The sequence below is a fragment of the Acomys russatus genome, chromosome 15 (assembly GCF_903995435.1).
Source record: "Acomys russatus chromosome 15, mAcoRus1.1, whole genome shotgun sequence".
Classification (NCBI taxonomy): domain Eukaryota; kingdom Metazoa; phylum Chordata; class Mammalia; order Rodentia; family Muridae; genus Acomys; species Acomys russatus.
Genome location: NC_067151.1, coordinates 28792148 through 28801683, shown reverse-complemented (window position 1 = coordinate 28801683; position 9536 = coordinate 28792148). Strand labels below are relative to the sequence as shown.

Genomic DNA, 9536 nt, shown 5'->3' with positions numbered 1-9536 from the left:
TTTGAGGCCATGGATTTGCTCCCAGCAATAGAGAGATAACTAGATTTAATATTAGGAAGGCTGGGCACAGAAACAGCCAGAGGAAATCATAATAGAACTTGGTGACTAAATACATGACCAAATAAAAGGGAAATTATGTGAATGGTCATGACCATATGCTGAATATTAGGATGGTTTCACGGCTTCTGGATGACATGTTGTGTGTGGATTTTAATATACTGTATCTGTACTTAAAAAAAAAAATCAATACTTACCTGGCAGGGGAGATACCATGATCAGGCAGGTGATTTTCCCAGGGCGAGGCTCACCCATTGCACTGTGGGGTATGCTGACCCCTGCGATTTCCCCAAATGCGAGAAACTCGACTACGAAATTTGTGGTAGTAGGGGAGTGTGTGTGCGCTCTCCCCTGTTAAAAAAAAAAAAGAAAGAAAGAAAAAAAAATCAAAACATTTGCTATTTACCCTGCTATTTGTACTTTTTTCTTAGCATTCCTTCATACTGTGCATGTGTGTGCATGCATGTGTGCATGCGTCTGTGTGTCTGTGTGTGTGTGTGTGTGTGTGTGTAGGAGTGGGTGCATGGGCATGCCCTTGTGTGGTTATGACTTGCACATGTGTGGAAGACAGAGGACAATTTGTTGGAATTGCTTCTCTTCTATTATGTGAGGCCCAGGTATTGAAACCCAGGTGCCTTCACCTGTGGGCCATCTCACCAGCACTTTTATCTTATTCTTCCAATGAGTATTTCCCAGTGTTGATGTCCTGATACACTCACAACACAATATGGGGCATTAGCTCATAACATTTGTTTCAGCTTGTATTACAGGAGCCACAAATAGCGAATCCTGTTTTGTCATTGGACTTTTTGCTTTTACAGGCGTTGATTTCCTTCCCGCCCCCAAAGACTCATAGCATTTGTGAAAACATTTGTTTTCTTTATTTAGAACAATAGTAAATACCTGTATCATGTATTCTCATTGCCTGGTGTTTTATTATGTTAATTGATTGCATCTATTCTTTAAAGAGAGTACTCCGTAAAGATGCCCATTGTTTACGCATGTAAGAGCGAAGCTGTAAGCGTCGAAAGTAGCTTGTCAGCTGAAGAGCATTTGCTGCAGGACCTGGGTTTGGTTCTTAGCATTCACACTCACCTGTAACGCTTTGGGCCTCCACTGCACCTGCATACATACACGCGCACGCGCACACACACACACAGAGACACACACGGACACACACACACATGGACACACACACACTCATGTGTTAATAAGTCTGCACTAACAATAGCAATTCTGGACTTTTCTAGAATCTACTTAGCTCTTCTATTTTTATAAAGTGGAATACTTTACTGTATCCTGTTACTTGGACAGTTTCAACAGGCCTGATCTTTATGACACTGTATTGTTGCAGTTGATGAAACATATAAAGACTCAAATGATGTCACATGAGGAGAAATTTCAAGGGTAGTCGCTTGATTAAAATCCATACAGAAGGGGCTGGAGAGATGGCTCAGAGGTTAGGAGCACTGGCTGCTCTTCCATAGGTCCTGAGTTCAATTCCCAGCAACCACATGATGGCTCACAACCATCTATAATGAGATCTGGTGTCACCTTCTGACTCTAGTGTGCAGGCAGAATACTGTATACATAATAAATGAATAAATCTTTGTTTTAAATCCATATATAAGATCTTGCAGTTTTTCTACCCATTGTTATCTGCTGAGCAGTAGCTGGTGACCTCAACAAGTATCCAAACTGGTCATGTGTTTCCTGAGAGAGGTTCAGGCACACTCACACCTGCATTGTGCACGTGCCTGCATTGGCTAATTGCTTTTAGGACTGACCCATCTGAAAGTGCATTTGGGTGGTCCTGCTCTGGACTTGAGCCTGTTCACACAATGAAGTTCTAGGTGTTTCCATGGGCACAGGCCAGGGACACATTCAGTGCCAGGAAGTAAGGTGTTGATGCAAAGGAAAGGACGCGCTGCATGTAACAAGCCCCTACATAAAAAACTCATTCCAAGCGGAAGAACTTAAGCCCCGCCGCCCAGTGCTGCTGGCGAAATTTGCACCCTCTTCTGTACATTATTGCTCTTTGCAACCATTACATGCCACAGGGGGCAGTCCTAAGTCTATATGATTGTTCCCTAAAAAGCCACTAAGTAGAGAACAGTCAGCTTTTCCCGTCTGGGTGGGAAGAGTGAGTTATGGGTACTGCCCGGCGCCGTGGGTGCACCCACACGAGTCTCAGCTTGTCTTGTGAAGGCTGAATGGTGGCCTCATGGAACTCGGGGTAGGTTCACATCTGAGCACACAGTGGACTTGGCAGTGGGTAATACTCATTCTAATATCACCCGTTAGTGTGGCAGGAAAAGCCCAGGGAAAAGGCATGGAAATCATTTGGCCCTTGCATCCCTCTCAGTGCAGTGACAGTTTTAGGTGTCCCAATTTCTAGAACAACATCACCACCCAATAAACACATAGTCCAAGCCACAAATGAGAGCCAAGTCTATGGGCCATGTTACAAAAGTTGAAAAGAAACTATTGGAATTAACTTTAAGAAAACACTGTTTAACATAATATATTAAAATATGATCTTTTTCAACCAGTACTCTATGCAAAAAAAAAAAAAAAGAACATTATGTTATATTCTTTCCTTACAAAGCCTTGGAATTTGGACATGTTCTTTATACCTAGAGTGCACTCTGTTTAGATCAGCCACATTTCAAGTTCTCAACAGCCTCCTGTGGGTGGCGGCCACTGTGATGGGCAGCCAGATGTCGGACCACAAAGGAAACATTTGCTGTTCAGTCAAAAAGGCAGTGCCCAACAGCAGAGTGAGGCAACCTGAAAGTGTTTTGTTGGCTGTCCTTAAGCCTCTAGTACTTCAAGGACTGTCACCCTGAACCACAGGGAATAAACTATCGTTCCCCCAGCACCCTCCACCCAGCCAGTCGTGAGCCCTCGGTCATCATAATTTACCTGAGCTGATCTAGCCCTCTCCTCAGATCCTTCCACAATCCCACGTGTGTCCAGTAACCTGGCTGCCCACACCCTGTCATCACCACACACCCTTTGTGAGCAGCCACAGGGCTACATAAACATCCTGTGGTGAGGTTGGCAGCACCCGACCTCCCCTATTAACACGTCAGTGAGAGGGGCCGAGGAGCTGGGCTTGTTTTCCAGGGTTTTGATGAGCTTCATTAATTATGTTGAGCAAGAAAGGTGTGCAGCTGGAAAAGCGTCCACTTAGCTCTACATGAACGTGAATAATTGGCTAGTTGGCAGAGTGTTAAATTGGCCATCTAGTGGGAGGAACTCGTGAATAAACAGGATTTCCCCCCTGAACAGCAAGAGGCAGGTTTTTTGGAGGGAAGCCTCTCTCCACTTCTACCTTCTCACAACTTGGGAACTTCCTAGTGTGGGGCCTAGCATGGGAGAGAGGGACCTGCCTTTGTAGGGAAGTGACATAGTGTGGGGTCAGGAGGCAGCTTTGATGCCAGGACAAATTTTACCACCACCACCACCACCACCACCCCTACTCCTACCCATCCACCCCAGCTCCAGCCTTTGACACTTGATCATCTGCTGGGCCAGACCATGAGCAGGTTACAGACCCTTTCTGAACTTGAGGTTTTCACTTAGAAAACAAATAATAATAATGTTATTAGAACAGTTATGTACTTGTTTCTCTAAAGCATTAGAATAGTGGGGGTTTCGTTTGTACTTTAAAAAAAAAAAAAGTCTAAAGCTAAAGCTAAAAAATAAAGCTGTGTTGGAAAAATTCTTATGTTATTTATGGACTGCTGTGTAACAAATTACACTGCGCACTACCAGCCTCACAGGGTGAAGGAGCCCAGGAACAGCGAGGCTGGGCGCTCCTGCCTCTTGTCGCTCGTAGGTTAGATCACAATGTCACTGACGCTGGGTTTGTCTCTTGGCTCTACCGGGGCTGGAATATTTGTCACCTCATAGCTCCTTCAAATGGCTTCCACCTAGGGACTTAGTGCCTTCCATCTTGTATTGCCTGCTTAGCTGCTCTCCAGACATGGCAGCCGCCTTCCCCAGAGAGAGGAATTCAAGGGATCAAGGAGGAGGCCATGGTGCCTATCCTGAGATGCCACCAAGGTCACCCACCTTCACTTTCTTTTTATTCCATTCATTAGCAGGAAAATAATGGCATCCACTCACTCTCAGGGGAAGGAAGAGTCGGCTCTCTTCAGAAGAGAATGTCAAGAATTTGTGAACATATTTGCGGACACTATAATTGTCACGAATGGCTTTTGACATTTTATAAAGTGGTATTGGTATGGGAGTGCTCAGGAAGGGGACAACGGAGGAGCTGGCAGTGGTGAGAACCCGCAGCTCTGGATGGGTGCTTTGGTTGAACTGAGCCGCTGATTCCAAACATTCTGGACCTCTCCCTCTCTCTCTCTCTCTCTCTCCCTCTCTCTCTCTCTCTCTCTCTCTCTCTCTCTCTCTCTCTCTCTCTCTCTCTCACACACACACACACACACACACACACACACACATACACACACACACACACATATTCTCTCATTCTTTCTTTTGTTTTGATTTTTTTTGGTTGGTTGGTTGGTTTTTCAAGACAAGGTTTCTTAGAGTAGCCTTGGTTGTCCTGGAACTAGCTCTGTAGCCCAGGCTAGCCTGGGTCTCAGAGATCTGCCTGCCTCTGTCTCTGGGATGGATATAAGGTCTGGGCCCTGTGTGGCTGTGCTAGACATTTCTATCCCTCTCCCTTAGCAGCCGTGGCCTGATATCAAAGCTATGCCTCGCAGTGCAGAGTATCATTCTATGGCTAAATGTGAAACCTTTGCCTTTCTTTAAAGCAGGAAACAGATCTGGAGAGGACCTTTGTCTGTTATTCACTGTAAACCCAAGCAGCTAGTGGCAGGAGTTTTCCATTTCCTTCCTTTAAGATCTTTTCCTTTGTCTTCTTATTTTTCAAGGTGTTTGTTTCTACGCACCGCCCTCTGTTTTATAGGCCACAGCTCAGCTGTGGTTCTTAGTTACATTGGAACACCCCGCTTCTGAATCTCCACAGTTGTGTTTATTGTCAGCAAAATGCATGCAAACAAATCCTCTGAGCCCTCAGGCTTTTCTCCCCTTTTCTTCTTCAAATATAAATCACCTAGTAACCTTCATTCAGGACCAACTAACCTACACCCAGCTGGGCTCCCATCATGGCAACGTCACAGAGGAAGCAGAAGGCGCGGCCCCTGCCCTTAGGAAATTTATCCTCTACTAAAAGCTGGATTTAAAAGATCGTATGAAATGATAGCAGCATACAAACTCCTATTTATATTCAAGAGTGACATGTTGTCCAAGATACGATGATTATGTTATTTTTGTGCTTTGGTGCCAGAGGTCAAACTGAGAGCTTTTGCCATGTAGGCAAATGTTGTAATGCTAAGATACAGCCCCACCCAGGAGCTATAATGGTGAGAGCCGAGGGCTCTTCCTTGGCACACCTCTTAATGGAAAAAGGAAACTGCCTTTGGATTAAGTGTTTCCATGAGCTGTGATGGGAGAAAATTCTTTTTTTTTTTTTTTTTAAGATTTATTTATTAATACATATAGAGTTCTCTACCTGCAGGCCAGAAGAGGGCATTAGATCTCATTATAGATGGTTGTGAGCCACCATGTGGGTGCTGGGAATTGAACTCACGACCTCTGGAAGAGCAGGCGGTGCTCTTAACCTGTGAGCCATCCGAAGTTGACGTGCCTCACCTAGTTTTGTGACTGTAACTGCTCAAATGTGGTTTTGAGAACAAAATAAATCAATGCCTTATCAATAATCTTTAACACAAATATATTCCCTGTTCACACTACAGCCAGCACTGAAGTATAAAGAGAAGGGTAATTGATTAATGTTCTGCATTTGTCCTTGTTTGAGAGATTACAGTCCTGGGCTTCAGTTTACCTAACTTTGAGTGGAATGTTCGTTAGCAAGCTGAGTAGAAGACAAGTGGCCTGTGAAGTTGAGCATAAAGGATAAAAAGTGATCAGAGAAGCAAACAAGGAGGTGTCGTTAGGAAGGAGCAAACCTCCATCGCTCATTACTAAGATCTAGTCTGTGGTACAAGAAGCAGTGGGTAGCCATTTCAGGCGTGCAAACGGGGCTGAGAACTGTCTTGATCAAAGTGATTGGCAGGAGGGACACTAGGATGCAGCACACCTGGCACAACATAATTAGGACCTCACTGCATGTGGCCGCGGCTATAGATCCAAAGAAAAAGTCACCAAACAGGGAAGTGGCCATGGGTGTCATTGTGTGTAAAAGGCAGAGAGTCCCTTTGACTTGTACACCCTGAAACACTGAGAACAGCCTCTCTGCCCGGGAAGGAGAGCTGACCAACAGGGGGCATTGTCAATGCTGTTTGACTCGTCAGTGTGTATTCAGTTAATGCTAAAATTCTGTGAAGGAAGAAAGAAGTGTGGATTTCATAATCGTGTACTTCTATGCCAACCTGCTTTTACACTCAACTTGAGCAGATAGTCCTTGAAGGATATTGTATATGGGGGGGGCGGTTATGTGTGTTTCTTTCCTTCTCTCAGTGTGTGTGTATGAGACTCTGTGTGTGTGTGTGTGTGTGTGTGTGTGTGTGTGTGTGTGTGTGTGTAGGTTTAGCTAGACTTAATGACTGAAATATGATAAGCAAATGAAAAATATTTGGGATGTGAGTATATATGCACATGAGTAATTTTTATATCTATGTATACATGTGTTTTTAAAAAAACAACTGTAGTTCTATGGATTATATGTAATAATTCTTTTCCTTTTGTCCTGTCACTTCCTTTTCTTTTCCTTTTTTTTTTTTTTTTTTTTTTTTTTTTTTAATCCTGCTTATCTGAATTTCTGGTATTTTCTACTAAAACACATTATTTGTATAGGTTTTTAATTAGGGATACCTTATCTTAAGTCCTTGATGACAGGAGACATAGGAATAGAATTTTCGGGCTCAGACTTTAAAAAGAAAGATAGCTTGACCATAATGGTTTTGTGATGAGGAAACAGACCCTGATAACAATATCTACATAATTTCCTACACTTCTAAAGTAGAGACTAAAAATCTATGTCCATGTCAAAGAAAAGGATGGAGTTATTCTCATCTTTCAGAACCTGATTGTACCAAAACCATGGATGTTCAACAATGTCTGGAGTTAGTGTTTTATATCCACCATGGTAGGGATAGGGACGGTAAGACTGTCACTGGCATCTAGGATGTATAAATCAAATATGCTGCTGATTATTCAACTGTGCATATGGCAGCTCCCACAGCCAAGAATTGTCCACTCAGAATGCCAGTAGTACAAAGGCTAAGGAGCTCTGATCCAGGGTGAGGGGCATATTACTGAACCACTGAGTGCCAATATCTGTGCAAAGCACACAGCTTGAGTTCTTTTGTGTTATTTTCAAGTGATCTTGAAACTCGGGCATCAATTGTTAAGATTGCCCAAGGCCTTAGAGTCAGCTCCAGACCTAGGACCCAAGGAAATCCAAATCTGAGCTCGAAAACCATGATGCGATTTTGCCACCACATGGATACCGTGGAAGAAGATGGCTGGAGAAAGCCACCTGGAGTTTTTAGCAACATGCTGGCTTCATGTTTTCACCTGTACCTAGAAAAGTTACTACAAGAATGTAATAAATAGATGGAAAGAGACACTTCTGTATCTCTGCCCTTCACTCTTCCCACCATCCTCGTCTTCCCGGTAAATGCTTGTTTAATAAATGTTTAATGAATATTGTTATTTTCTGATGGGTTCAGCTGGAATGTGGTGGGTTGTACACATGGGGTGCTGTCGTGTTTCTGGTCTGTAAGTCTTAGGATCATGGAAGAAGCAATTGGAAGATGTTTGAGACTCAATACTTCCTAGCCCGACTTTGCCAAGGACCTAAGCAGGTATTTTCCCATTCCTCTTACTCAGGTTCCTAGATTTATCTTTCCCTCCAGATGAAGAATTCTTGTCTGCAACATCCGAAAGTAGCCACAGCCTCCTTGTCATTTTCGCAGAAGGACGCCACATATCAAAACACAAAATTCATTGATTTTAGAAAGCTGACTTCCATGGGCCTTGAAAACATTGATCTGCAGCTGCTGCATGGGTCTCGTTGGCTTGCTGGTCATCAGAGACAAGAGAGCCAAGTCCCCAGGAACTTGTAAGCGGCCACATGTTTCTTCTCCGTGGCAGCACTCCCCCGTCGAGCCTGCAAGCTAAGATCCTTACAGTTTTGTCTTCCCTAGTCTAATGGCCATGGAGGCAGAATGGCAGCACACCACAAGGGCTCCCATCTGTCCCTTTCTTACCACGCTTCCCACACAAATATGAGATTGAAACAATTTATTCCAATGTTGACATATAAGAAAGAGCACCCCACCCTTTCTGTGGCTCCCTCGGGATCACACAAGATTATTTTAAGCAATAAAATGTCAACAGTAATAAATAAAATTGGGAAGGAAATTCAGATAAACCTATGCACAGGAAGAGACTTGTTTTAGACTTCACTTCCTGTAGCCTTACTGTAAGAATGGAGTTTCTCTTCAACCCCAGTGGTAGCCCTTGTAGAGAAGAAAATGTTGTTTGCATCTTTTCTCCTCCTTGAATAAACAAACCAATGCATTATTTTTGCATCTCCCATTCTTCCAACACAAAGCTAAGCATAAAGTGTACGCGTTTCCTCATTTATTCTTCTTACACCATCATAAAGGCACCATCTCCTTTTGAATTCCAGAAGATTGGGGCTTAGGAAGGTCATATGGCATTCCTCTCAGGGTGCCTAGCTAGTAAATGACAGTAGAGATTTGAACTCGGGACCTTTTCAATTCAAGACCTAGGCGTTCCTTCCCTTCTGTGTGAAACTATCTTCCAGGTTTATGTGTTGAGCCTGAATTTTAATATTTTCTTTCAATGAGCTCATTAATTTGCTCTTGTAGTATCGAGGTGGGTGGCAGGATGGAACGAATCCATATCAGATGAGTCCTGAGTGAGCAGATGCCCAACCATCTCAACAGCATTGTTCCTTCATCCCTGCTAAAAATGGAGGGGGACTGTCTTGAGGACTGGATAGAGAGGGTCCATATTTGCACAGACCAAATCCATAGTTACCGCTTTCATAAATGGCCCCAGCCAGAAACAGTTTCCAGAATTATGCCTTAAAAGTATGGTTACTACACACACACACACACACACACACACGCACACACACACAAACACACACACACGGTTTCTTATACTTCCAACACATCCTCCAAAAAAGTGTTTTGCTAATGCTTAAAGGATTGCACTTATCTCTAAAGAAATTTAAGGAGAAAGGATGCTGTGTTGGTTCCAGGAGTCAGCACACTGGTTGTTTGTGCATCCCAGGGAAGCCCAGGGTAGTGCAGTGGTCTTAGCCAACAGAAGGACCAGGATGCAAGTGCTGGCCACATTCACTAGCCACATGTAACGACTGTACCAAGTTAGCTGCTGTACTTGTAGTGGAAATCAAACCCAGGACCTTGAGTGTGCCC

General features: G+C 43.7%; 1 non-coding gene across 1 annotated transcript; it reads left to right on the top strand.

Annotated features, from left to right (window-relative positions):
* The first annotated feature begins 246 nt into the window (after positions 1-246).
* LOC127199666 (U1 spliceosomal RNA) lies at positions 247-411 on the top strand. The gene has a single exon (XR_007831946.1). It is a non-coding gene; the product is annotated as a U1 spliceosomal RNA (small nuclear RNA).
* The last annotated feature ends 9125 nt before the right edge of the window (positions 412-9536 follow it).